This window comes from Lycium barbarum, chromosome 8, assembly GCF_019175385.1.
Source record: "Lycium barbarum isolate Lr01 chromosome 8, ASM1917538v2, whole genome shotgun sequence".
NCBI classification, from domain to species: domain Eukaryota; kingdom Viridiplantae; phylum Streptophyta; class Magnoliopsida; order Solanales; family Solanaceae; genus Lycium; species Lycium barbarum.
In genome coordinates this window covers 102,771,709-102,799,580 of record NC_083344.1, presented here as the reverse complement: position 1 = coordinate 102,799,580, position 27,872 = coordinate 102,771,709, and the positions used below count along the sequence as shown (strand labels likewise).

Below are 27,872 nucleotides of genomic sequence, written 5' to 3'. Positions count from 1 at the left end.
CTGATTGTCACTTCTTCAGTGTCATATTGGGACTTGGCAAAGATAAGTTTTTTCATCTACCAATTTTTTTTTTTTTTTTGGTTTTTGTTAAAGTTAAGGTTGCTGAATTCCAACTAATATAATTCTTCTCAAGACATAGAAATTTCTTTTATTTTTCAGTTAGGATACAAAATAAAAAGAAATTAGCCTTTTGGTTAACTGAATAATTAGGTTGAACTACAAATAATTGGGGCATACTTTACTAATCTGACAATTCCTCACGAGAGCGTTTGTAGTCCAACGGTTAGGATTGCCTTCCAAGCAATAGACCCGGGTTCAGACGCATTTGATCACTTTTTGTACCGTATTGCCCCTTTTCCCTTCTTATTAAAAAATTAAAAGAAAAACTTAAATATTTTTCCACCTCGACACACGTGCCGCTTGGTTATTTTTCCGACGGAGAATAAATATTCTCTTTCTTTGCAACTCCGGAACTGAAACATTCTCTGCTTCTGGAAGTACCTGCCACTTGAGTTTTCCGGTTCGTACTCTATGTACTTATACTTGTTACTTTAGAGCCTCTTTGAGTTAAGCTTATTTTAGGTGCTTTTAACTACTTTTGCAGTGTTTCAAAATAACAAAAATAAGTTAAAAGTGACATGTTCTTATTAAAAGCTTCATTATGCATTGCCGAGCTTCTATGAGCCTGTTTAGATTGGCTTATTTTAGGTGTTTTTAAGCTAAAATAACTTTTCGTGAATTCCTCACTGTGAAAGCCTACATTTTTGTTTTGTTTATAACGACCAGCTTGCTACCTATCAACTGCAATGATCTCGCCTACCGAGGTTTAGGCATGTAGGAAGAAAGTTTGTTTTGCCTTTGCTGCGTTTCAATGCTGGTCTCCTCTGTAGGGTGCTATTTGATACTCCCTCCTCTTCAAATTAAATGTCTACTTAGCCTTTAAAATGCTCCTTAAGAAAATACTGACTCGTATTGTTCAAATTTGATTAAACAACCCTTAATTAATATTTGGATGTTACTATTAACTTAGACACATTGGTATTTGGTCACTTAACACTTAATAAGGGCAAATTTGAAAAAATAAAATTAATTTCTTCTTGATTAGGCAAGTGGACACTTGTTTTGAACCAGACGGAGTAGTGGTTACTGATAGCGTGTTCAGGCAAGGAGGCCAAAAGTGCTTATGTTAAAAAAAGTGAGGTGTTTGGCTAAGCCTTTGGGATAAAATAAGTGTTTCTGGAGAGTAGCAGAAGCTTAAAAAACTGTGTTTTCCCCCAAAAACACTTTTGAGACAATACATTTAGAAACACTTTTTTAAAAGCTTTTCCAAACACTAATTTTGCTCAAAAGTGCTTCTTTATATTAATTGGTCAAATTCAAATGCTTCTTTTTTGAAAAGCACTTTACAAAATAAGCTAATTTAGAAGCTTGGCCAAACAGGCTATGAGTAAGTGAGTATTAGTCATAACTTTAACTGATTTTTGATTAATCATTGATTCAGCATCTAGGTGGCGTACTCTAAACTGCTGAACCTTTTGAACTTTCTTATCATGGTCCTCTAATTTCATTTCCTTTCATAAGGAAATGTAGTGTCTAGGATTTAAACTTGGAACCTCAAGATAAATTATGAACCCCCTTAACCACTGAGCCAACCTCTAGTCTTCCTCTAATTTTATTGTTCTGGTTCGAGCTAGTAGGATACGATTAATTAGTTTTATGCTGCTATAATCCTGTTTTATATGTGATATTATTTGATATTGGTTGCTGAGTCACTGACAGTTGTATACTAATTGCTCTATCGAAGGACTAACACTTTGCTTATGATTAGAGTAAATGTGCACTTGAGTAGTATAATTTCTTTTCGCTGAGAGTATTAACCTTTTGTTCTTATCCTGAGCGAGAATCTTATAACCCAACACAAGCTTGTGATTATGGATTTAGTGGTCAGGGAAAAGAAGAAAAAGAGAGTGGGTTATGACCAGCCAAGGATTAGATGGGGAGGCCTTACTGCGGCCAAAGCTCAGGAGATTGGGGAGAAGTTGGTGGCTATGGGGGCTTGGGAAGTAGCGAGGACGTAGATAGAATGTGGGCTAGGGCAACTGGCTGCATCAGGAACGTATCTAGGGAAGTGTTAGGGGTCTCAAGGGGTAAGGTGGGCATAAAGGGGATTACTTGTGGAACAGATTGGTCCAGGGAAAAGTTGAGGCTAAAAAGGTGGCTTATATGACGCTAGTGGAAAGCGTAGACGAGGAGGACAAGAAGAGGAATTAAGAGAGGTATAAGACAGGAAAAAAAGAAGCGAAGCTAGTAGTCACGGCGGCCAAGACGACAACTTTTGTGCACTTGTATGCGGAGCTCGAGGGAAGAGGCGGGGATAGAAAGTTGTATAGCCTTGCCAAGGCAAGAGGGAGGAAGGCCTGTGACTTGGACCAAGTGAAGTGCATCAAGAATGAGAATGACGAAACGTTGGTAGAAGAGGCGCACATTAGATGGAGATGGTAGACATATTTCCACAAGCTCTTGAATGAAGAAGGGGATAGGGATATCGTGCTAGGGGAGTTAGAGCATTCCGAGAGTCGTAGAGATTTTGGATATTATAGGTGCATTAAGGCTACATAGGTAAAGATGTTATTCGGAAGATGAGAAGGGGAAGAGCGACAGGGCCAGATGAGGTCCTGTTGGACTTTTGGAAGAACTTAGGCGAGGCAGGTTTGGAGTGGCTGACTGGGTTGTTTAATGAAGTATTTAGGACGACTAAAATGCCTGAGGAATGGAGGGTGGAGTACAATGAGGAGGACTTTGTCTATCTCTGAGAATTAATTTGGTTTCATGCCGGGGAGGTCGACTACATAAGCGATTCATCCTGTTAGGAGATTGTTAGAACAGTATAGGGACAAGAAGAGAAACTCACACATGTTGTTCATTGACCTAGAAAAGGCATATGATAAAGTCCCAAAGGAGGTCCTTTGGAGATGTTTGGAGTCTAGGGGTGTACCTGTGGCTTACATTAGGGTGATTAAGGACATGTACGATGGAGCCAAGACACGGGTTAGGATAGTGGGAGGTGACTTTGATCACTTCCCGGTCATGATGGGGTTACACCAAGGACCAACCCTTAGCCCGTTTCTATTTGCGTTAGTGATGAATGAATTGACATGACATATTCAAGGTGAGGTGTCGTGGTGTACGTTATTCGCGGATGGAATAGTATTGATTGACGGGACACGCGGTGGAGTAAATGATAGGCTAGAAGTTTGGAGAAAAGCCTTAGAGTCTAAAGGTTTCACGGTAAGCAGGACTAAAACAGAGTACCTGGAGTGCAATTATGAGGCTGAGGTGGAAGTGAAGATCGAGGAACTAATCATACTCAAGAGAGGAAGCCTCAAGTATCTTTCCATAATCCAAGGAGATAAAGATTGACGATGATGTGACACATCGTATTGGAGTGGGGTGGGTGAAATGGACTCGCCTCTGGGGTGTTGTGTGATAAGAATGTGTCGCCTAGGCGTAAAGGTAAGTTTTACAGAGTGGTGGTTAGACCAACATTATTGTATGGGTGGAGTGTTGGCCAGTCAAGAACGCTCATGTTCAAAAGATGAAAGTACCAAAGATGAGGATGCTCAGATGGATGTGTGGGCATACTCGAAGACATGTGATTAGGAATGAAGTTATACAGGGCAAGGTGGGAGTGGCATCAACGGCGGACAAGATGAGGGAAGCGAGAACGAGATAGTTCGGTCATGTGAAGAGGAGGTGTGAGGATGCGCCAGTAAGGAGGTGCGAGAGGTTAGCGGTAGGAGTGAGGAGAGGGAGAGGTAGACCGAAGAAAAATTGGGGGGAGGTGATTAGACAAGACAAGGCACAACTTCAGTTGACCGAGGACATGGCCTTTGATAGGAAGGTATGGAGGTCGAGGATTAGGATAGAAGGTTAGTAGGTAGTGGAGTGTTGTTGCACTCTGTGTGTGTATGGGGGCTAGCCTCCTCCTTCCTCGTTTTCCTTTTAGTAGTAGTATCAGTTATCGCGTAGTCTCTTATTCTTCGATGTGTATTACCATTTGTTGCTGCATTTGTTTTGCCTCTTGTTATTAGCATTTAGCAATATTATTTAGTACTCGCGTAGGTTCTTACTCTTCGATATGCATTACCATTTGTTGAACATTTGCGTTATATCTTGCTATTTTGCAGTTATACTTTTTGTATCCGTTTCGAATTACTTTTCTGTTACTTTCACTTTCCTTTCTCTTCTTTTCTTCTCTTTTCTGTTCTTTGAGCTGAGGGTCTTTCGGAAATAGCCTCTCTGCCCCACAAAGGCAGAGGTAAGGTCTGTGTACATACGACCCTCCCAGACCCCACTTATGGGGTCACACTGGGCATGTTGTTGGTGAGAGTATTAACCCTTTGCTCAGTCATAGACCGAAGAGATATATAGCTGAAAATGTTTTGGGCTAGGTGATTGAATTTTGGGTGTTCTGAATAAGTTGGTTCAGCTCACAGAATTTGGTTTAGCCCTGAGACAATAGTTTTGGAGATAATAGTTTAATACTTCATTGAAGTCATGATGGACACTCCTAGCAAACATAAGACACTACAACAAAAGTTTATAGCTTTTGCTTCAGCATCTGCCCCAAGCATACTTAATTACTTAGCTGAAGCCTTAGATTTTCCTTCAGTACACCTCCAGCTATGATTTCTAGAGGCTTACCGATGCAAAATCGTTTTTGGTGCTGTACAGATTGAAACTGTCTCCAATTCGATATTTTTTTGTTGTATGAACTTTATTTGTCCAAATTTTGATTAATGCTTCACTTGCACGTTTTACTGATGAATCTTATTATCAATTGTGCCAGTCATTGGCATTACTAATTTGAAGGTTGGGCGGCGTTTACTTTGTACTCCGATAAAAAGAATCATTGGTGAACCAATCTTTTTCATTGCTCTATGACCTAATCCTGTTTTTATTTGGTTCTATTTGATATTGGTTACCGAGTATACTTACAACTGATTGACACAGACAATTGTATACTAATTACTCTGTCGACGGTGCTAACACTTTGCTTATGAATAGAGTAAATGGGTGCTTGAGTAGTATAATATCTTTCTGCTGAGGGTGTTAGCCCTTCCTTCAGTCATAGACCGAAGACATATAGAGCTGAAAATGTTTGGGCTAGGTGATTGAATTGACTTATGGGGTACTCGAGGAAATAAACTTGGGACCTATTGCACCCTACTTGAGAATCATACCACTAGTTCATACCTATTTCATGTAATCTCCATTCTTCCTTTTGGGTCTCATCTTTACCTTAATTATTTTGTTTGATTAGAAATTGAAAAGAGAGCGAAGCAAAGGGCGAGGAGAGGTGATTTTTAATTGAAAAAGGGATAGAGCTCCTTGTAGAGAGTTAGAAACTGTCAGTTCTCATAAGAAGGCTTAGGCTGATGAGGTAGTGCGTGGCCCAGTTCTCAACTCAGACCTACACATGTGGTATTTTAACCCACATGTTGAGAAGTTCCGTTAGGTTCTTAGCAGCAATTGGCTACCTTGTCTTCTTTTACTTCACATAGCTTTTCGTCTTTTGGTAGCTGGAAGTTCTAGTCAGACATGTCCAGCAATCCTGCTATCTCCTAGTCATCGTTAATGAGATATTAGCTTAAAACAGTCAACGCTTTCTTGATTAAAAAACAAAAAACAAAGTGGTTTTAAATCACCAAATTCTGTTTAGCCCTAGGGAGAAGCAGCATTGAGAAAGTTTTGAAGATTATAGTTTTAATAATTCCATCGAAGTTGAGATGGGCATTCCTCATCTTGTAAAGGAACTTCGGTTCACACCCATAGCAAACATCAGACACTAGGGCAAATGTTTTCAGACTTTTTCTTCAGCATCTGCCTCAAGCATCTCTTAGTTACTCAGTTGAAGCCTTGGATTTTCTCATAGTAGTGCTCCAGCTACGATGTCTAGAGGCCTTAATTCTGAGATTTTTTTTATTTGCTGTATGAACTAAAACTATGTCCACTACCGTACTATTTTGTTGCACGGACTTTATTTGTCTGAATTTTGATTATTCTTTCTCTTGTGTTTTTCTGCATGTTTCACTGACGAAATGTGATTCTCAACAAAGCCAGTCATTGGTTTTACTTATTTGAGGCTTTGGCTTTTACTTTGTATTTTAAATAAAATAAAAAGAAAAACCAAGAAACGTTCCGAGGCTCAATTAGTAAAACCAGCAGCTAAAACTATGGCAGCTATTGGTTTTACTAATTTTTTCCTTATTAATGCTCTTAATGTTTGTTTCTAGATTGTGTAACTGAGGAAGAAAATGTTTAGGTTCAGAATATCAGGTTTTGAAAAGTGGGGCATTCCGAGAATTGAACTCCGGACCTCGCACCCTCAGCGAGAATCATACACTAGACAAATGCCCAATTGGAGTTAGTTGTCTCTGAATTGCAAATACATCCTTGCATTAGTTAGGTGTCGAGCACTTGAGCAGTATGCTCACTTCTGTTGAAACTTTGCATTTGCCTTAACGCAAAATAAATGAAATAAAAGGGACAAAGCTAAGAGGAATAAAGAAAAAAGAAAGAAAAAGATAACTGAACTCCACAGATTTATCCTGTTTTTGTTATGGTTCCATAGTTGACTTCGGATGAGATCTCCGTTAAAGTAATTTCTCTGAATCCCTCTAGAACTGCATGAATATAAGGCGTGTGCTTAGTTCAAACATACATCATTTGTTTTGCTTCTGCATTTAGAAGTTTAGTGCACTAAATAGTGCATTGGTTAGGAATTCTTTTCAGATTAAAACTGTTTTACCTTGTATCCGCACTCATTGAGTCATTTCATAAGGGGGAGTTAGATCTAAGGTTAAATCTTCTTTTAAAAGGAACAACTGATTAATGGTGCATTCAATCAAAACAAGATGAGAGATTTTGGTTTGTCATATTCTAAGGCTAGTTTTAGTTTTAAAAGAAACTAGGAATAATTGAGATGTGTATTCAATTAAAAAAAAAAAGGAATGGGGCATTCCGAGAATCGAACTCGGGACCTCTCGCACCCAAAGCGAGAATCATACCACTAGACCAAATGCCCAATTGTTGATGAGTATGATTTTGACTCATGACCAATGTGTTTTCCAATGGTCAGCAATGACTCAATCATAAATGCCATTGCTTAGTTGCAAATAAAGAACCTTTAAACTTCTTATTTCACACCTATTGATCTGCATTTCTTACTGGTAAAATAGTTTTAGGGCTTCTTTCCCATTAGAACAATGTTAGTAGATAAACAGAGAGAGTTCTTAGACTCTTCTTCCCTTGCAGGCTTTCCTCTATGCTTGATTTTTTCTAATTCCTAAAGAGCTGTCTTTGATTGTTTCTGGTGCATTTTATTTACTGTCCTTTTTATCATACTCAATCTTTTGGGACATACATATCGCCAGTGGCAGAGTCAGGATTTTCACTTAGGGGATCCAAAATATAAAGAAGTAAACACATTAAGAAGCCAAGGGGAATTCAACACCTACTATATATACATTAAAATAATTTTGACCTTTTACATATAATTTAATTTTCCGGCAAATGAACCACCTTGCGTCCCCTGGCTCGGCCACTGCGTGTCACTAGGAACTATATTTGGAAATGGTTTAATGCTTCATGTTTTAGCCCTATAATTTTGTGTTGAAGTCACAGCTTGCATAGATGCCCAAGTTTAGGAATGATAAAAAGGAAAAAATTGGGCTTTATTTCTAGTTTAATCTTATTTCCAGATTATTTTGGTACCTTCTTGATTACTAATGTTTTGCTTCTTGTTTGTATTTTTTCATGCTGTTCATTGCATGTAAGTTGGGTCATGAAGCAACATGCCTCTTGTGAAATTCAAGTAAACGGAAATTAAATCATTCATCAACTAGAGGTAGCAATTTTACTCTTGATTTGAGCAGGAATCTCAAGGAGCTCTCGCCTGAAAATACCACTAGAGAAATGCTAGCTTTTTTGGTAACATCTGCCGACTGCCATTGATCAATGATTTCATCTATCATTGTTGTCGTCCATGATCCATGAAAATGAACCTTATTCATGAAACTTTTCTGAAGGACAAATATATTACTTGCTAATTGTCACTTCTCATTTTGCCTGCTCTTTCAAATAAACCAACCCAAAGCTGTAAAGCAAGAACATTTAAATCTTTCACTTATCATGGTTGAGATGCTCCTTGTGCTGATCTGTTAACATAACATCTACGGCTCACTTGGAGATCTGTGTTGTATTGTGACCTTCATATCTGCTAAGTAGTGAACTAGCAAGTGAGCACAAATCAGCATTCTTGTCTGAATCATGATTTATTATTCATATCCCGATGGGTATAGCGTAGGTGCTCTCTTTCAGATTAGGAGAAGTCAGTTTACATGTTGTGATAATAGAAATGTACATTAGCTGAAACTCTTACTTGACTTACAATTAAAGTTCATACCGAACAGAATATATATAAAGCTCTGCAAATTGAGGACTTATGTATATAAAAGGAAGAACTAGAGATTGTCTGCATTGGCAGTTTGGATTAAACATATATGTTGCAGTTTGCTTTTAAAAGTTGCCTAATTTTTGTCATTTCATAAACTAATGTGTCAAAGTTGACTCCATTTCAAAAAAAAAAAAAAGGTGTCAAAGTTGACTTTGGATCAGATCTTCTGATGCTGTTCAGTAATTTCTCTTAACCCCTATAGACCTGCATGCCATTTAGAAACGTATGTTCTCAGTTAAAACGCACATAATTTATTTTGCTTCTACCTTTAGAAGTTTACTGCACTAAATTGAGCATAGGTTAGGAATTCTTGCAGATAAATACTTACGTTGTATCTGCACTTGTTTCACAGGAGGGAGTCAGATTTAAGGTTAAATACTCGTATAAAAGGAACAAAGAATGATTGGTTGATGGTGTATTCAATGAAAACCAGATGGGCCATTTTGACTTGTCAGATTCTGTGGTTAATTTTATTTAAAAATTAAGAATAATTTAGATGTATATTCATTCAAAAAAAAGAATGGGGCATTCCGAGAATCGAACTCGGGACCTCTCGCACCCAAAGCGAGAATCATACCACTAGACCAAATGCCCAATTGTTGATGAATGTCTTTTTGACTCATGATCAATGTGTTTTTCCGAAGATCAGCAGTAACTCAGTCATAAATGTCACTATTAAGTTGCAAAAATAGGAGCTTTAAACTTCTTATTTCACACCTATTGATATGCATTTACTTAGAAAATTTTCATGGGCTTCTGCTGACCCCCATTAGAATAATGTCAGTAGATAAACAATGAAAGTTCTTAGACACTTCTCCTTTTGCAGCCTTTCCTCTGATGTTCACTTTGTGCTTCATCCTACCAACCTATCAGCTAAGCAAGTGTCATATCACTTGACAGAATGCCTTGTTGTTTTTTATTCTCTTCCCTATGTAATTTCTCTGGGTTTATTGTTCTTTCCTTAGTTTGCTTAAATTTTTCTATGCATCAATTTGTTTATTTCATTGTTTTCTATTTGGTCATGACAAATTACTAGTCTACTGAAACTGGTAAAAGATGATTTTATAAATGTCAACAGCCAAGTACAAAGACAGTGCTTGTGAGTTACAAGATCTGAGATCCTCCTATATAAAAACAAAAGAGGAGGGATCTCAACTGTACAAAAAAGAGACTTCATTCCTGCAGAGAATTTATGAACTCTAACATGCTGTCTTCATCTTTTTTTTTTTTTTTTTTTTGAAACTGGTACTATTAACATAAAGAGTCTTCACCTTTTACTCTAACATTCCTAGTTGAACATAAAGAGGTGTTGGATATACTGACATATGCAAGTTGTTGGAATTAGTTGTCTCTAAATTGAAAATACATCCTTACATAAGTTAGGTGTCAAACAGTCTGTTGACTTGCATTTTTATAGCACAAAATAAAAAGAAATAAAAGGAGAAAAAGCTAGGAGTAATAAAGAGGAAGAAGGATAACTAAATTCCACAGATTAACTCCTGTTTTTTGTTTTAGTGTCATAGTTAGTTTTAGATCTGATTTCTGATACTAGTAAGCTAATTTCAGTTAACCCCTTAGTTCAAAATAAAACAGTTACTTTTCTCCTAGCTTTAGATGTTTAATTCTAAATAACGCACTGGATAGGAATTCTTTCAGAAAACTATCTTCCCTTGTATCTGTACTTGTTTCATTAAGGGGAGTCAGATTAAAAACGAAGTTTTCTTTTAAAAGAAAGGGAGCATTTTGACTATAAGAGCTCGAAGTAATTTTATTTTAGAATAAAAAAGGAAAAATGAGATGTTTTTTAAATCAAACAAAGAATGGGGCATTCCGAGAATCGAACTCGGGACCTCTCGCACCCAAAGCGAGAATCATACCACTAGACCAAATGCCCAGTTGTTGAAGAATATCATTTTGACTCATGATCAATGTATTTTTCCAATGATTAGCAATAACTTGACTATAAATGGCAAGTTCATTGCAAATATATAACCTTTCGGCTTCTTTTTTCAAGCCTGGTGATCTGTATTTCCTTAGTCGGAATTTTTTTTGAGAACTTATTCGAACTCCCATTAGAATATTGTTTATTGGATAAATAGAGAGTTTTGAACTCCTCTTTTGCACCCTTCTCCCTGATGTTCCCCTTTTTCTGATTCCTAAAGAGCTCTCAGCTTTGGTTGTTTGTGGTTCATAATATTTACATTCCTTTTTATCATACTCAATCCATTTGGACATGTCACAAGGAACTATAACTGGAGAAGTTTGATGCTTCATGTTTTAACCCCATAATTTTTGTTGAAGTTGCATCTTAAGTAGAGGAACCAAGTTTAGGAATGATAACGAGGAAACTTGGGCTTTCTTTTTTGTTTTCTCTAGTTTTCTTGATTATTTTAGATATGTTCTTGATTGATCTAGTGTGTTCTTCTTTTTTGTGTTTTAGCCTGCTACTCACTATATGTAAGTTGTGTCACAAAACAACATGAACCTTGTGATTTTCATACTTCATTGCGCAAGCAAACATTAAATCATTAATCAGCTAAAATAGCAATCCTCCTCTCAATTGGAGCAGGAATATCAAGGAGCTCTCTCCTTAAAGACCAACATACCACTGAAGAAATGCTTGGTTTTTGATATCACTTACCATTGATCAATGATTTGAGCTGTCATTATTGACATCCATGATCCATGAAAATGAATTTTAATGATGAATCTTTGCTGAAATACAAATATATTAGCTAATTTTCACTTCTCATATTTTGCTACTCTCTCTAATTGAAAACAAAAGCATAACTGTAAAGATGTAAAGCAAAAAAACCTCAAATCGTTCACTTATCATAGTTGGGATGCTCCTTGAGCTGATCTATCAACATAGTATCTGGGATCACTTGAGAGTTCTGTGTTGTATTTTTGACTTACAGATCTGCTAAGTGGTAAACTGGCAAGTGAACATGCTTGGCAGAATCATGATTTATTATTTGTCTTTTAGATCCAGATGAGTTCACCTTACATGTTCTCTGTGAGATTAGGAAGAACCTTCAATGACACATGATAATAAAAATGTAAGTTAGCTTAAAGTCTTAGTTAAAATACAAGTAAAATGGATACTAAACAGAAAATAATGAAAGCTCTGAAAGTCAGGGATTATATATATACAAGGAAGAATTAGGTCATCAGATATTATTATACATAGCTGAGGATACAAACTTACAGTAGTTACAAAGACAACCAACAAAATGCTACCAAAGGACTTGTTATAAGAACCTATAGACGCTGTTCGAATGGGCTGGTTGTGTACTTTCTGCAGTTCACTTCCACTTCCCTCGACTTGCAACGGGGTGAATGATAAAGTGTACTGGTCTTTTTATGAAGCGATTGGTATACTGATTCTGGATAGGTTGTTATTTCGCTTATAATGGCTTTTTGTTGGTGATTGAAGATCATATTATAATGTCCCAAGACACCTAGCTGAAAATAGATGAGGTAGAGACTAAATATACTGCTAGACTTTTGCTTCAGCAGAACATTTTTATGCATGAACTTTATTTGTCTGAATTTTGGTTTGTTAGATCTCTTCTCCTGTGTCCTCAACTTTTTAAACATGGTTGCAATTAAGGACAGTTATCGGTTTTACTCATTTGGGTCCTGGGGATGTACTGATGTAGTTTCTTAAAGTGTTCTTGACAAAGTGGTTGTGGTTTCTTTGTCTTAATTATTAACTAGTGCTCTTAACTTTTGCTCACAGATGGTGTAACTAAGCAAGACAATGTTTTGAGTTAAAATGTCAAGTTCTGGTAAACGGGGCTTTCTGAGAATTGAACTCGGGACCTCTCACACCCTGAGCGAGAATCATACCACTAGACCAACTGCCCTGTTGTTGAATTTATTTTCTCCTCTATGTAATTTCTCTTTGCTTTAAGGTCCAGCTCTGGCTTGCTTAATCTTTTCTTTGCATAAAAGATTGTCAAATTAAAAGTCTGTTGATCTCTGAGTGATCATAACTATCAGAACAGGTTCAGCATTGCTTTGTGTCATCAATATGTTATTTCATAGATTTCTATTTGGCCATGAAATTCCTAGTATAGCTTGAATGGATGCTGATATATGCTAGTCATTGGAATTAGCTGTCTGAATTTAAAATACATCCTTACATAAGTTAATATTCACTGACTTTTTTCCTGAAGCCTTGCATTTGACTTAAGAAAAGAATAAAAGCAAATGGTAAACCAAAGGATAATTAAACTCCACCAGTTCAACCCTTTTTTTATTAATATTTTAATATCATAGTTGACTTCTTATCTTATTTTTAATACTATCTACTCTCACTGAGCCCCTCTAGAACTGCTAGCCTTATGTAAAGCTACATGTTTTCTCAAACCTACCACATTTATATTACTCCTGTACCTGTAGAGCTGTAATGCATTAAATAGGGCATTCGGTTGGAATTCCTTTAGAAAAATACTCTCTTAGCTCTGCACTTTCTTCATATGGGTGAGTCAGTTGTAACATTAAATTTTCTATTAAAAGAAACAATGAATAATGATCAATTGTGTTACAACCCTTTTTAAAAAGAACAAAGGCATTTTGATTTGTCAAATATTAAGATAAATTGTTCTTTTAAAAAAATGGGGCATTCCGAGAATCGAACTCGGGACCTCTCGCACCCAAAGCGAGAATCATACCACTAGACCAAATGCCCATTTGTTGATGAATGTCATTACTCATGACCAATGTGTTGTTATTCTCTGTGTCAGCAATAACTAGATCATAATATATCATTCCTTGAAAATATAGAATCCTTATGACTCTCTATTTGACGTCTTTGAACTGCATTTTTCTTGTCTGAAGATTTTTTGAGGTATTCAGTTTATTCTCATTAGGATAGTGTCGCTATATAAATAGAGAAAGTTCTTAATTCTTCTGGTTTTGCAACCTTTCCTCTAATGTCCATTTTATCTGATTCCTACAGACCTATCAGCCTGTTATATTTTATTAGAATTCAGGTTTTATCATACAAAGTCCTTTGGATAGCTGAATTTGGACATATTGCAAAGGACTGTAATTGGTGATGACTGATAAGATTTTTGGCATTAGATGATTAATGCATCATACTTTAGCCCCATAATTTGAGTTGAAGTCACTACTTAAATAGAACACCTAATTTAAGGAGTGATAAAGAGGAAAACATTGGCTTTGCTTTTGGTTTTCTCCGATTTACAGTTTATTTCAGATTCCTTGATTAATCTAGTCTGTGATTCTTGTTTGTGTTTTATTCTGCAGCTCATTGTAAGTAAGTTGGCTTACGAAAAAGCGTGAACCTTGTGATGTTCATGCTTCATTGTTCATGTAAAAATGAACGAATGATTCGTTAACTGGGATTATTAATCTGAGCTCTTACGCCAAATAGACAACCTACCACTAGAGCAATCCTTGATTTTTGGTAACACTTTTCTGCCATTTATCGATGATTTTGGCTATCATTTCTTACCTCCCTGATCCATAAAAATGAACCTTGTCTATTAGTCTTTGCTGACGGACAAATATATTTTCTAGTTTCTAGCTGTCACTTAGTCTTACCTACTTTCTCTAATTGAAATCAAATGTAAAACTGCAGTGGCATACATTTTCTGATTATCGCTTCTCAGTTTCTTTTTGCTTTCTCAAATTGAAAACAGATGCAAAACTGTGTTTTTCAAGACTTTCACTTGTCATAGTTGAGATGCACCTTGTGCTAATGAATTCCTTCGTGTCTTAGGGATCACTTAGGAGTTGGGCTTTGGACTTTCATATGTGGTAAAGTTGCAGGTGAGCAGAAATCAGCTGGCTTGACTGAATCATATTTTATTTTTACTTTTGTTCTTTTAGATCCACATAAATTTGCCGTAGTTGGTCTTATGTTTTATTTTTTAGCTTTTAGATCCGGATGAGTTTACCTAGTGTAGTTTGAGAGTAGGAGGAATCTCATCCGACATGGTGAGATATTAAAACTGAAACTTGGCTGAAAAGTTAGTTGACTTACAGTGACAAAGCATTCTGAACAGATAAATTAAAAAAAAAAAAAAAAAAGCTCTGACATTGAACAGTATGTATATTTAAAGAAGAATTAACTCTAGGTTGTCTGCATTTTCAGTTTGGGATTAAAAATACATATTGCAGTTCACATGTAAAACTTGCCTATTTTTTTTGTTATTGCATGAAATAAAGAAATTTATCCAGTTTAATTGAATTGTATATACAAGACTAAGGTTTTATCTCTCCTAAAGCCGTAAATGTCTGATGAACTTTCTGCTCTCCAAAGCATCAATCTCAAATGTGATTGTTTCTGTAAACTATTAAATAAGAATCCTATGTTAGCCTTGGAATAGTTATTGCTGTCAGAATTTCAGGATTAAAAATAGTTGATAAAAAATGGGGGCATTCCGAGAATCGAACTCGGGACCTCTCGCACCCAAAGCGAGAATCGTACCACTAGACCAAATGCCCAGCTGTTGATGTTCCCTCAGAGTATGATAGCTGGAACTTTCACATTTCTGTTGTCTGAAAGAAATAAGTTAATCTTTTTGGGAGGAATCATCAGAAATTATTATACAAAGCGGAGGATACAAATTTACAGTAGCTACAAAGACAACCAACAAAATGCTAAAAATAACTTGTCGTAAGAATGTATTGACAGTATTTGCGTGGACTGGTATTGTTCTTGTTGCAGTTTATTTCCACTTCCCTTCTTGACTTGCAATGGGGTGAATGATAAAGTTGCACTATTCTTTTTGCGAAGCAGTTGATATACTGGTAGGATTTTTCTTCACAATCTGCCTCATGCATCCTTAATTACTACCTGAAGCCTTTGGATTTTCTTACAGTTCTCCTCCAGCTACAGTTTCCAGTGTTCTTTGTCTAAGCTAAAATACTTTTCCTGCTTATGAGCTGAAACTGTTTCCACCACCTTTCTATTTTTGATGCATAAATATTATTGGTCTATAGTTTGATTTGTTATATCCTTTCTCTTGTGTATATGATGCATAACTGATTAAATATGATTCAGATTAATGACATTCATTGGTTTTACTAATTTAGTCTAGGGCGTGTACTTTGTTAAAGTGCTTTAACAAATTGGTCTTAGTTTTAACTATCAATTGGTGCTCTTAACTTGCATCCAAAGATGTGGCCTAGCAGTGAATGAAGTGGGTGAAAACCATGGGAGACTAGGGTTCAAATCCCAGAAGAGACAAAAGACATAACTTATTTCTTCCTATTTGCATAAACCTTGGTGATGAATAGAGTTGCCCGGTACCAACCCTCAGGGGTTGGCCTGGTGGTAATTGGCTTGAGCCTTGGGGTGCTCCCTTTCAAGGTCTCAAGTTCGAAACCCACTGGGTGCAAACAATTTCTGAGGGCATCGGACTGGGGTAAAACCCTGAAATTACCCGTGGTGCACTTGCGGGAAACTCCTTGCCGAGGGCCTGTGCACCCCCGGGATTAGTCGGGGCTCAAAGAGACTCGGACACCCGGTGCTTAATCAAAAAATAGAGTTGCCCGGTACCTGCCCGACTACTGTCATAAATTTGTTCTCATAACTTTTGCTCACAGATGGTGTTACTGAGCAAGACGAAGTGCAGTGTTAAAAAAAGGTTTAAGTTATAAAGAGAGGGGCATTCCGAGAATTGAACTCGGGACCTCTGGCACCCTAAGCAAAAATAGTTGTCATACTGTCAGAACAGGTTCAGTATTGCTTTGTGTCATCAATATCTTTTTTTGTGATGAAGTTAGATTTTGTCATTGATATACGGCAACTGGAAGGTGCCGAATTACAAAAGCACAAGCCAGAAGGCTTTTGAAGCAAAAAACATGTTAGCCTCCATTACATAAAAGCTATACTAGTACCATGGAGCTAACAAAGTCCACAAACTGTCAATGCTATCTTGAATAACTGCTCTTTGGCTATGAAAGTCCTAGCTAACTTGAATAAATGCTGACTATACTGATATATGCTAGTTATAGGAATTAGCTGTTTTTGAATTATAAAATACAGCCTTGCATAAGTTAATCAGATATTCTCTGACTTTTTCCTGGAGCTTTGCATTTGAATTAAGAAAAGAATAAGAGCTAATAGCAAAACAAAGGATAACTAGCCTCCACCACTTAATAGCATTTTAAAATTTTAATATCCTTGTTGACTTCTGATCATATCTCTAATACCATCTAGTCAGGTAATTTCACTGAGCACCTCTAGAACTTGTAGGTGGCCATGTGTAAAATTACTTATTTGCTCAAACCTACCACATTTATACTACTTCTGTACCTGTATAAGTTTAATACATTAAATAGGGCATTGAGTAGGTATTCTTTTGGATGAATAATGCCTCACCTTGTATCTGCATTGCTTCATAAGGGGAAGTCATTTGTAAAGTTAAATTTTTTATTAAAAGAAACTATGACTAATTTTGTTAACTGTGTATTCAATCTCTCTTTTTTTTTTTTTTAAATAATGATGTTAAATAAAGCACAGTGGCATTTCGATTTGTCAGATTATAAGGTTAATAATAATGTCTTTTTAATAAAATGGGGCATTCTGAGAATCGAACTCGGGACCTCTCGCACCCAAAGCGAGAATCATACCACTAGACCAAATGCCCAGTTGTTGTGTTATTCTCTGTATCAGCAATAACCCTGATTATATCATATCATTCCTTGCAAATATTTAATCTTTAGACTCCTTATTTCTGGTCTTCGATCTGCATTTGCCTATCTTAAGGTTTTTTGAGGAGTTTTGGTTATTCTGCTTTTGCAGCTTTTCCTCTACTGTTTACTTTTCTCTGATTGGTATATTTTAGGAGAAATCCCTTTTTGTTTTATCAGACTAAGTCCTTTGGGTATCTGAGCCCGGCAAAGAACTGTCATTGGTGATGAAATAAGATTTCTGGCATTAGATAATTCAATTGCATCATATTTAAGCCCCATAATTTGAGTTGAAGCCACTACTTCAGTAAAACACGTCAATTTTAGGACTGATAAAGAGGAAAACATTGGCTTTGCTTTTGGTTTTCTCTGATTTCTAATTTATTTCAGATACCTTCTTGATTAACCTAGTCTTATAAGTTGTCTCAGAAAACAACATGAACCCTGTGATTACTAAAGTAAAAATGAATGAATGATTCGTCAACTGGGATTATCAATCTGAGCTCTTATGCCAAACAAACAACGTACTGCTAGAGCAATACTTGATATTTGGTAACATTATTCTGCCATTGATTGATAATTGCGGCCATCATTTTTGACCTCCGTGATTAAAAAAAAAAAAAAAAAAAAAAAGAACCTTAATTATGAATCTTTGCTGAAGAACAGCTATATTTGCTAACTATCTCTTAGTTTTGCCTACTTTCTTGAATTTAAAACAAATGTAAAGCTGCAATAACACATCAATTCTCAGTTTCTTTTTGCTATCTCAAATTTAAAACAAATGCAAACTCAAGACTTTCACTTGTCATAGTTGAGACGCACATTTTGCTAATCAGTTCGTTTGTGATCACCAGTGTTCTATGTTGGATTTTGGACTTTCAGATCTGGTAAAAGTTGCAGGTGAGCACAAATCAGCTGGATTGACTGAATCATGTTTTATTTATGTTTTTTGTTCCTTTAGATCCAGATGAGCTTACTTAGTGTTGCTTGAGAGTAGGAGGAATCTCATCTTACATGGTAAGATATTAAAAATGAAATTTGGCTGAAAAAGTTAGTTGACTTACAATGACAAAGCATTCTGAACACGACATTAATAAAAAAAGGTTTGAAAGTTGAACAGTATGAATATTCAAAGAAGAATTAACTCTAGGTTGTCTGCATTGACACTTAGGATTAAAAATACATATTGCCGTTTGCTTGTAGAAGTTGCTTATTTTTTTGTTATTTCATGAAATAAAGAAATTTATCCAGTTAAATTGAGTTGTATATACAAGACTAAGGGTTTATCTATCCTAATACCGTAAATGCCTGATGAGCTTTCTGCAGTTTCCAAAACATCAATCTCAAATTTAATTGTTTTTGTAAACTATTAAATAAGAATCATTGGAATAGTTACTGTTGTCAAAATTTCAGGATTAAAACTAGGTATTCACAAAATTGGGGGCATTCCGAGAATCGAACTCGGGACCTCTCGCACCCAAAGCGAGAATCATACCACTAGACCAAATGCCCAGCTGTGGATGGTCCCTCAGCGACAATCTTAATGATAGCTGGAAGTTTCACATATCTGTTGTCTGGAAGAAATAAGTTAACTTTTTTGGGAGGAATCATCAGAGATTATTATACAAAGCCGAGGATACAAATTTACAGTAGTTACAAAGGCAACCAACAAAATGTGAAAAATAACTCGTCATAAGAACGTATAGACGGTGGAGAATGGGTTGCAATAGAGAAATTCCAGATGTTTTGAGAATGTGGAGAATGGGTTGCAGAAGATTAAGCTAAACTTTACTTTTGTGTTTTTGGTGCAGTAAGATCTACTCAAATGATATTGTCTCGATAATTGATGTTTTAGATTCAATATAGAAATAGGACAGTAAGATTTAGAGTTTGTTGTAAATATGGCTTCAGCACTACCTAAGTACTGTTTTGCTACATTTGAAATATAAAAGATACAGTTACCAGTTTCAAAAAAATAAGAACGTATAGACGGTCTTTGAGTGGACTGGTATTGTATTTGTTGTGGTTTATTTCCACTTCCTTTCTTGACTTGCAATGGGCTGATGATAAAGTTACACTATTTTTATAATCTGTGTCAAGCTTAATTACTACTTGAAGCCTTTGGCTTTTCTTATAATTCTCTTTCAGCTACAGTTTCCAGTGTTCTGAGTTCTAAGCTAAAATACTTTCCCTGCTTATGAACTAAAACTGTTTCCCACCACCTTTCTATTTTTGATGCATAAACATTATTCGCCTCTTGTGTATTTGATGCGTAACTGATTAAATATGATTCAAATCACTGACATTCATTGGTTTTACGAATTTGAGTCTAGGGTCTGCACTTTGTTAAAGTGCTCTTAACAAATTGGTTGTGGTTTCTTAGTTTTAACTGTCAATTAGTGCTCTTAACTTGCATCCAAATGTGTGGCCTAGCAGTCAATGAAGTGGGTGAAAACCTAACCTCGGGAGACGAGGGTTCAATTCACAAAAGGCATTAACCGATTTCTTCCTATTTGCGTAAACCTTGGTGATGAATAGGGTTACTCGGTACCTGCGCGACCACCAACATAATTTTTTTTAAAACTGTGCTCTTAATCTTTGCTCACAGACGGTGTTACTGAGCAGGACAAAATGTAGTCTTAAAAGGTCAATTTCTGAAGAAAGGGGCATTCCGAGAAATGAACTCGGGACCTCTCGCACCCTAAGCGAGAATCATACCACTAGACCAAATGCCCTGTTGTTGAATTTAATCTCTTTCCTATATAATTCATTTTGGTTTATGATCCCTATCTAGCTTGCTTAATTCTTCTTTGCGTCAGGATAGGTCAATTAATAACTCTGTAGATCTTTTAGTTGTCATAACTGTCAGAACATGTTCAGTATCGCTTCGTGTCATCAATATGTTTATTACGTAATTTGCTATTTGGCCATAACATTTCTAGCTCACTAGAATAAATGCTGACTATACTGATATATACTTTTTTTTTTTAATACTGATATGTACTTGTTATAGGAATTAGCTGTCTTTGAATTATAAAATACATGCATAAGTTACATCAGATACTCTCTGGTCTTTTTCCTGGAGTTCTGCTACTACAAGAAAAAATATATTTGGCAACAAATTTTTTTTTTGTTGCCATAGATTGATTATTGTTGCAAAAAGTATTTTTGGCAAAAAAAAAATAAAAAATTGTTGCATAGACTTTTCCCAACGGCTGTTATTGCAACAACGTGCAACAACTTTTTTTGTTGTTGCCAAAAGTACTTTTTGCAACAATAATCAATAGTATGGCAACAAAAAAGTTCATTTGCCAATAATAAAACTAAGTTGTTGCCAAATATTAAATTTTTTGTTGCCATTTCTATACTTTCTTGTAGTGCATTGGAAGTTTAAAAAAGAATTAAGAGCTAATAGTAAAACAAAGGATAACAGACTCAACCATTTCATTGCTTTTTAAAATTTTAATATCTGGTATGACTTCTGATTATATCTCCAATACTATCCAGTCAGGTAATTTCACTGAGCACCTCTAGAACTGCTAAAATTACATATTTGCTCAAACCTACCACATTTATGCTGCTTCTGTACCTGTAGAAGTTTAATACATTAAATAGGGCATCGAGTAGGTATTCTTTTAGATGAATAATGTCTTACCTTGTAGTGCATTGCTTCATAAGGGGAAGTCATGTGTAAAGTTAAATTTTCTATTAAAAGAAACGACGGATAATTTTGTTAACTGTGTACTCAATCTCTTTTTGAAAAAAATACAACAACAACAACCCAGTGAAATCCCACATCGTGGGGTCTGAGGAGGGTAGAGTGTACGCAGACCTGACTCCTACCAAGGTAGGACGGCTGTTTCCGAAAGACCCTCGGCTCAATAAAAGCATAAAAAGAAGTCAGATAAGGTTAAGAGATTCGGATAAGAGATTTAAAGCGATATGGAAATGAAATAATGCAAGCGACACAGATAACACAGGATAATCAGAGCACAGGAAATAACAGATAATAGCAGAAATCGGAGCAGATGACACAGGATAACCAAAGCACAGGAAATAACAGATAATAGCAGAAATCGGAGCACAAGAAATTATATTGCAATAATGCGACTACTAATAAGAACGGATAACGAGACTATCTACTAGCCTTTCTACCCTAATTTGGATCCTCCAAACCCTCCTATCTAAGGTCATGTCCTCGGTAAGCTGTAATTGCGCCATGTCGTGTCTAATTACCTCTCCCCAATACTTCTTCGGCCTACCCCTACCTCGTCTGAAACCATCCATGGCCAACCTCTCACACCTCCGCACTGGGGCATCTGTGTCTCTCCTCTTCACATGCCCAAACCATCTCAATCTCGCTTCTCGCATCTTGTCTTCCACCGAGGCCACCCCCACCTTATCCCGAATATCCTCATTCCTAATCCTGTCAAAAGATAATGATGATAAATAAAGAACAAAGGTATTTTGATTTGTTAGATAAGGTTAATTTTCTTTTAATAAAATGGGGCATTCCGAGAATCGAACTCGGGACCTTTCGCACCCAAAGCGAGAATCATACCACTAGACCAAATGCCCAGTTGTTGAAGCATGATCAATGTGTTATTCTCTGTATCAGCAATAACCTGATTATATCATATCATTCCTTGCAAACATTTAATCTTTAGACTCCTCATTTCTGGTCTTCGATGCATTTGCTTATCTGATATTTTTCGAGGAATTTTGTTTATTCTCATTAGGATAGTGTCGATGTGTCACTACGTAAGCAAAGAGAGTTCTTAAATCTTCTGCTTTGGATCCTTCCGTCTAATGTTTACTTTTCTCTGATTGGTATATTTTAGTAGAAATCCCCTTTTCTTTATCATACTAAGTCCTTTGGATATCTGGATTTGGACATGTTGCGAAGAACTGTTATTTGTGATGAAATAAGATTTCTGGCATTAGATGATTTAATTGCATTATATTTTAGCCCCATAATGTGAGTTGAAGTCGCTACTAAAGTAGAACACGCTAACTTTTGAAATGATAAAGAAGAAAACATTGGTTTTGCTTTTGGTTTTCTCTGATTTCTAGTTTATTTTAGATACCTTCTTGATTAATCTAGTCTGTGATTCTTGTATGTGTTCTATTCTGTAGCTCATTATAAGTTGGCTCAGAAAATAACATGACCCTTGTGATGTTCAGGCATTGCTAAAGTGAAAATGAATGAATGATTCATCAACAGGCGTTGTTAATCTGAGCTCTTACGCCAAACAGACAACATACCTCCATAGCAATCCTTGATTTTGGCAACACTTTTCTGCCATTGATCGATAATTTCGGCTTTCCATAAAAATGAACCTTGTTTATGAATCTTTGCTGAAGGAAAAATATATTTTCTAACTGTCAATTAGTTTTGCTTACTTCCTCTAACTGAAAACAAATGTAAAACTGCAATAACATACACTTCCAGGTTGTCAATTCTCAGTTCTTTTTGGTCTCTCAAATAGAAAATTAATGCAAAACTGCTTTATCTCAAGACTTTCACTTGTCATACTTGAGACGCACCTTGTGTTAACCAATACCTTCATGTCTTAGGGATCACTTAGGAGTTTTATGTCGGACTTTGGACTTTCAGATCTGGTAAAGTTGCAGGTGAGCACAAATCAGCTGGCTGAACTGAATCATGTTTTATTTTTGTTCTTTTAGATTCATATAAATTTGCCTTAGTTGGTCTCATCATGTTTTATTTATTTATTTTTTACTTTTAGCTGTTAGATCCAGATGAGTTTACCTAGTGTTGTTTGAGAGTAGATGGAATCTCATCTTAGATTGTGAGATATTAAAAATGAAATTTAGCTGAAAAGATAGTTGACTTACAATGACAGCATTCTGAATAGCAAAATAAAAAAGAAGCTCTGAAAGTTGAACAGTATGTATAGTCAAAGAAGAATTAACTCTAGGTTGTCTGCATTGACAGTCTGGATTAAAAATACATTTTGCAGTTTACATTGTAACAGTTGCCCATATTTTGTTATTTCATAAAATAAAGAAATATCCAGTTTAATTGAATTGTATATACAAGAATAAGGTCTCTGTCCTAATAACGTAAATGCCTGGTGAGCTTTCTGCAGTTTCCAAACCATCAATCTCTAATGTGATTGTTTTTGTAAACTACTAAATAAGAATCTATGTTATCATTGGAATAGTTGTTGCTGTCAGAATTTCAGGATTAAAAATAGTTGCTCAAACATTTGGGGCATTCCGAGAATCGAACTCGGGACCTCTCGCACCCAAAGCGAGAATCATACCACTAGACCAAATGCCCAGCTGTTGATGGTCCCTCAGAGACAATCTTAATGAGAGCTGGAAGTTTCACATTTCTGTTGTCGGGAAGAAATAAATTAATTTTTTGGGAGGAATCATCAGAAATTATTATACAAAGCTGACGATACAAATTACTGTAGTTAGAAAGACAATCAGCAAAATGCTAAAAAGTACTTGTCATAAGAAAGTATAGACAGTCTTTGAGTGGACTGGTATTGTACTTGGTGCAGTATATTTCCACTTCCCTTCTTGATTTGGAGTGGGGTGAATGATAAAGTTGAACTATATTTTCTTTTAATGAAGCAGTTGATATACTATTAGGATTTTTTTTCAAAATCTGCCTCAAGCACCCTTAATTACTACTTGCAGCCTTTGGATTTTCTCATAATTCTCCTCCAGCTACAGTTTCCAGTGTTCTTAGGTCTAAGCTAAAATGCTTTTCTTGCTTTTGAACTATAAGGAGATGACCCTAGATAGGAGGATATGGAGGTCGAGGATTAGGGTAGAAGGTTAGTAGGTAGTCTAGCGTTTTCTAGTTTCCCTTCTCAGTGTTGTTATTATTACTCTCCTACTATCTTATTCTTCGATTTTATTTTTACCCGTCTTTTCCTTTGCTTCGGTTACTGTATTATTTGTTGTTGCTACTGATCTCTTCTCCTTTATTATTTCCTTGAAATGTTTGATTTTGATATGCTTTACTTGAGCCAAGGGTCTATCGGGAACAATCTCTCTACCTTCACAAGGTAGGGGTAAGGCTGCATACACTCCACCCTCCCCAGACCCCACTTGTGGAGTTACATTGGGTATGTTGTTCTTGTTGTTGTTGCTTATGATCTAAAACTGTTTCCCATATTTTTTATGCATAAACATTATTCGCCTGAATTTTGATTTGTTATGTCCTTTCTCTTGTGTATTTGATGCATAATTGATTAAATATGATTCAAATTAATGACTTAACTGGTTTTACTAATTTGAGTCTTGGGCGTGTACTTGGTTAAAGTGCTCTTAAAAAATTAGTTGTGGTTTCTTAGTTTTAACTATCAATTAGTGCTCTTAACTTGAAGGTGTGTCCTAGCAATCAATGAAGTGGGTGAAAACCATGGGACTAGGGTTCAAATCCTAGAAGAGACAAAAGACATCAAGATTTCTTGCTATTTGCATAAACCTTGGTGGATAAAGTTACTCGGTACCTGCACGACCACAGCTATAAAGAAATTTATAACTGTGCTCTTTAACTTTTGCTCACAGATGGTGTTACTAAGTAGGACATGTTAAAAAGGTCAATTTCTGAAGAACGGGGCACTCCAAAAATTAACTTGGGACCTCTCGCACCCTAAGCGAGAATCATACCACTAGACCAAATGCCCTGTTGTTGAGTTTATTTTCTCCCCTATCTAATCCGTCTTTACTTTATGTTCCATCTTTAGCTTGCTTAATTTTTCTTTGCATCATGATAGTCACTTTATAACTCTGTAGATCTCTGAGTTGTCATTACTGTCAGAACAGGTTAAGTATTGCTTTGTGTCATCAATATCTTATTTTGTAGTTTGCTATTTGGCCATAAAATTCCTAGTTAACGTTAATAAATGCTGACTATACTGATATATGCTAGTTATAGGAATTAGGTGTCTTCGAATTATAAAATACACCCTTACATAAGTTTCATCGCTTTTTAAAATTTTAATATCATGGTTGACTTCTGATCATATCTCTAATACTATCTAGTCAGGTAATTTCATTGAGCACCTCTACAACTGCTAGGTGCCAGCCATATGTAAAGTACATATTTGCTCAAACCTACGACATTTATACTACTTCTGTATCTGTAGAAGTTTAATACATTAAATAGCTTTGAGTAGGTATTCTTTTAGATGAATAATGTCTTACCTTGTATCTGCATTGCTTTATAAGGGGATGTCACATGTAAAGTTAAATTTTTTATTAAAAGAAATAAAAATAATTTTGTTAATTGTGTATTAAATCTCTTTTTTTTTTTTTTTAATAAATAAAATAAAAATAAATAACAGAGGAATTGTTGATTTGTCAGATGGTTAATGTTCTTTTAAAAAAAAGGGGCATTCCGAGAATCGAACTCAGGACCTCTCGCACCCAAAGCGAGAATCATACCACTAGTCCAAATGCCCAGTTGTTGTGTTATTCTCTGTATCAGCAATAACCCTGATTATATCATATCATTCCTTGCAAATATTTAATCTTTAGACTCCTCATTTCTGGTCTTCAATCTGCACTTGCTTATACGAATATTTTTCTGATTTTGCAGCCTTTCCTCTAATGTTTACTTTTCTCTGATTGGTATATTTTAGTAGGACTCGCTTTTTCTATCATACTAAGTCCTTTGGATATCTGGATTCGGACATGTTGCAAAGAACTGTTATTGGTGATGAAATAAGATTTCTGGCAATAGATGATTTAATTGCATTTTATTTTTGCCCCATAATGTGAGTTACTAAAGTAGAACATGCTAACTTTTGAAATGACACAGAAGAACACATTGGCTTTCCTTTTGGTTTTCTCTGATTTCTAGTTTATTTCAGATACCTTCTTGATTAATCTAGTCTGTGATTCTTGTATGTGTTCTATGTGCAGCTCATTACAAGTTGGCTCAGAAAACAACATGAACCTTGTGATGTTCATGCATTGCTAAATTAAAAATGAATGAATGATTCATCAAGAGGCGTTGTTAATCTGTGCTCTTGTGCCAAACAGACAACATACCTCCATAGCAATCCTTGATTTTGGTAACATGTTTCTGCCATTGATTGATAATTTCAGCTATCATTTTTTACCTCCATGATCCATAAAAATGAACCTTGTTTATGAATCTTTACTGAAGGACAGATATATTTTCTCTCACTTAGTTTTGTCTACTTTCTCTAAGTGAAAACAAATGTATAACTGCAATAACATACATTTTCTGGTTATCAATTTCTTCGTGTCTTAGGGATCACTTAGAAGTTCTATGTTGGATTTTGGACTTTCAGATCTGGTGAAATTGCAGGTGAGCACATATCAGCTGGCTTGACTGAATCATGTTTTATTTTTATTTATTACTTTTAGATCCAGATGAGTTTACCTAGTGTTGTTTGAGAGTTGGAGGAATCTCATCTTACATAGTGAGATACTAAAAGTTAAATTTGGCTGAACAGGTTAGTTTTTTCTTTTTCTTTTCCCATCTAACTTTTTAAAAGTAGTTGTATGTTAGATCTGAACAGGTTAGTTGACTTCCTGTGAGTCTGTGACAAAGTATTCTGAACAGGAAATAAAAAAAGAGCTCTGAATGTTGAGCAGTATGTATATTCAAAGAAGAATTAACTCTAGGTTGTCTACATTGACATTTTGGATTAAAAATACATATTGCATTTTGCGTGTAAAAGTTGCCTTTTCTGTGTTATTTCATGAAATTAAGAAATTATCTATTGCTGTCAGAATTTGAGGATCAAAAAAGAGTTTATCAAATAAAGTAAGGGGCATTCCGAGAATCGAACTCGGGACCTCTCGCACCCAAAGCGAGAATCATACCACTAGACCAAATGCCCAGCTGTTGATGGGCCCTCAGAGACGGTGTTAATGATAGCTGGAAGTTTCACATAAAGAAATAACTAGTCCATCCATCACAATTTATGTGGCACTGTTTGACTGAGCCGGCAAGCATAGTGTTTAGGAAAGAAAATAATACCTTTGAAACTTGTGGTCTAAAACAAGTCTTAGAAATTTGTGTGACTGAGAATTTTAAAGTTTAATTATTGTTAAATATATAGAAAGGTGACATTCTTTTTTTGGGACAGACCATCAAAGATTATTATAAACTTATAGTAGTACAAAGACATAAACAACTTGATCTATAGATTGCTAAAAAGAAAAATTAAACTTAGAATTGAGAAATGTGTGATGAAGGCTTGCTGAAAGATCTTTTCCCAACAGTATTCAGCTATATTAGCTAATTGTATTTCCATCTCCTAATGGGATTTTCAATTTAGAAGACGATTTAATGATTGAGAGATGGATGAAGTTAATGATTTCATGCAGTAGCACTTGGAGAAGGCAAGGAAGACACTATTATGGTCAGCATGCAAGGATGGGAATTTCTATGAAATCATGTTATGAACTATAGAAAAAACAAGCAGGTTCAAGGCATGGATAGAAGATTGAAGAAAGGCTTGTTTATTTGATGCATAACTGATTAATATGTATGCCTCAAAATACATGGTTTTCCTTGTTTGTTTTATGCTTAAATGTTATTCAAATTAATTACATGCATTGGTGTTCCTAGTTTGAGTCTTGGGCGTGTACTTTGCTAAAGTGCTTTTAACAAATTGGTTATGGTTTCTAGTTTTAACTACTACTTAATTATTGC

The 27,872-nt window shown here is 35.7% G+C and overlaps 1 long non-coding RNA gene and 11 other non-coding genes across 27 annotated transcripts; 1 reads left to right on the top strand and 11 right to left on the bottom strand.

Moving 5' to 3' along the window:
* Window positions 1–10: 10 nt before the first annotated feature.
* LOC132606478 (uncharacterized) lies at window positions 11–27,805 on the top strand. 16 transcript variants are annotated; one of them, XR_009569900.1, is made up of 9 exons: window positions 16–520; window positions 12,261–12,414; window positions 14,271–14,320; window positions 15,222–15,304; window positions 18,046–18,091; window positions 22,769–22,825; window positions 26,105–26,256; window positions 26,460–26,516; window positions 27,545–27,805. It is a non-coding gene; the product is annotated as an uncharacterized LOC132606478 (long non-coding RNA). The 16 variants fall into 16 exon arrangements; XR_009569908.1 differs by lacking the exons at window positions 12,261–12,414; window positions 15,222–15,304 and adding an exon at window positions 24,546–24,683 and having other exon boundaries at window positions 11–520; XR_009569905.1 differs by lacking the exons at window positions 12,261–12,414; window positions 15,222–15,304 and adding an exon at window positions 24,562–24,683.
* TRNAP-UGG (transfer RNA proline (anticodon UGG)) lies at window positions 7,016–7,087 on the bottom strand. The gene has a single exon. It is a non-coding gene; the product is annotated as a tRNA-Pro (tRNA).
* TRNAP-UGG (transfer RNA proline (anticodon UGG)) lies at window positions 9,041–9,112 on the bottom strand. Its single transcript has one exon. It is a non-coding gene; the product is annotated as a tRNA-Pro (tRNA).
* TRNAP-UGG (transfer RNA proline (anticodon UGG)) lies at window positions 10,341–10,412 on the bottom strand. Its single transcript has one exon. It is a non-coding gene; the product is annotated as a tRNA-Pro (tRNA).
* Window positions 13,143–13,214, bottom strand: TRNAP-UGG (transfer RNA proline (anticodon UGG)). The gene has a single exon. It is a non-coding gene; the product is annotated as a tRNA-Pro (tRNA).
* TRNAP-UGG (transfer RNA proline (anticodon UGG)) lies at window positions 14,927–14,998 on the bottom strand. The gene has a single exon. It is a non-coding gene; the product is annotated as a tRNA-Pro (tRNA).
* TRNAP-UGG (transfer RNA proline (anticodon UGG)) lies at window positions 17,077–17,148 on the bottom strand. Its single transcript has one exon. It is a non-coding gene; the product is annotated as a tRNA-Pro (tRNA).
* TRNAP-UGG (transfer RNA proline (anticodon UGG)) lies at window positions 18,632–18,703 on the bottom strand. The gene has a single exon. It is a non-coding gene; the product is annotated as a tRNA-Pro (tRNA).
* On the bottom strand, window positions 19,855–19,926 carry TRNAP-AGG (transfer RNA proline (anticodon AGG)). The gene has a single exon. It is a non-coding gene; the product is annotated as a tRNA-Pro (tRNA).
* TRNAP-UGG (transfer RNA proline (anticodon UGG)) lies at window positions 21,698–21,769 on the bottom strand. The gene has a single exon. It is a non-coding gene; the product is annotated as a tRNA-Pro (tRNA).
* On the bottom strand, window positions 23,427–23,498 carry TRNAP-UGG (transfer RNA proline (anticodon UGG)). Its single transcript has one exon. It is a non-coding gene; the product is annotated as a tRNA-Pro (tRNA).
* Window positions 26,983–27,054, bottom strand: TRNAP-UGG (transfer RNA proline (anticodon UGG)). The gene has a single exon. It is a non-coding gene; the product is annotated as a tRNA-Pro (tRNA).
* Window positions 27,806–27,872: the final 67 nt, after the last annotated feature.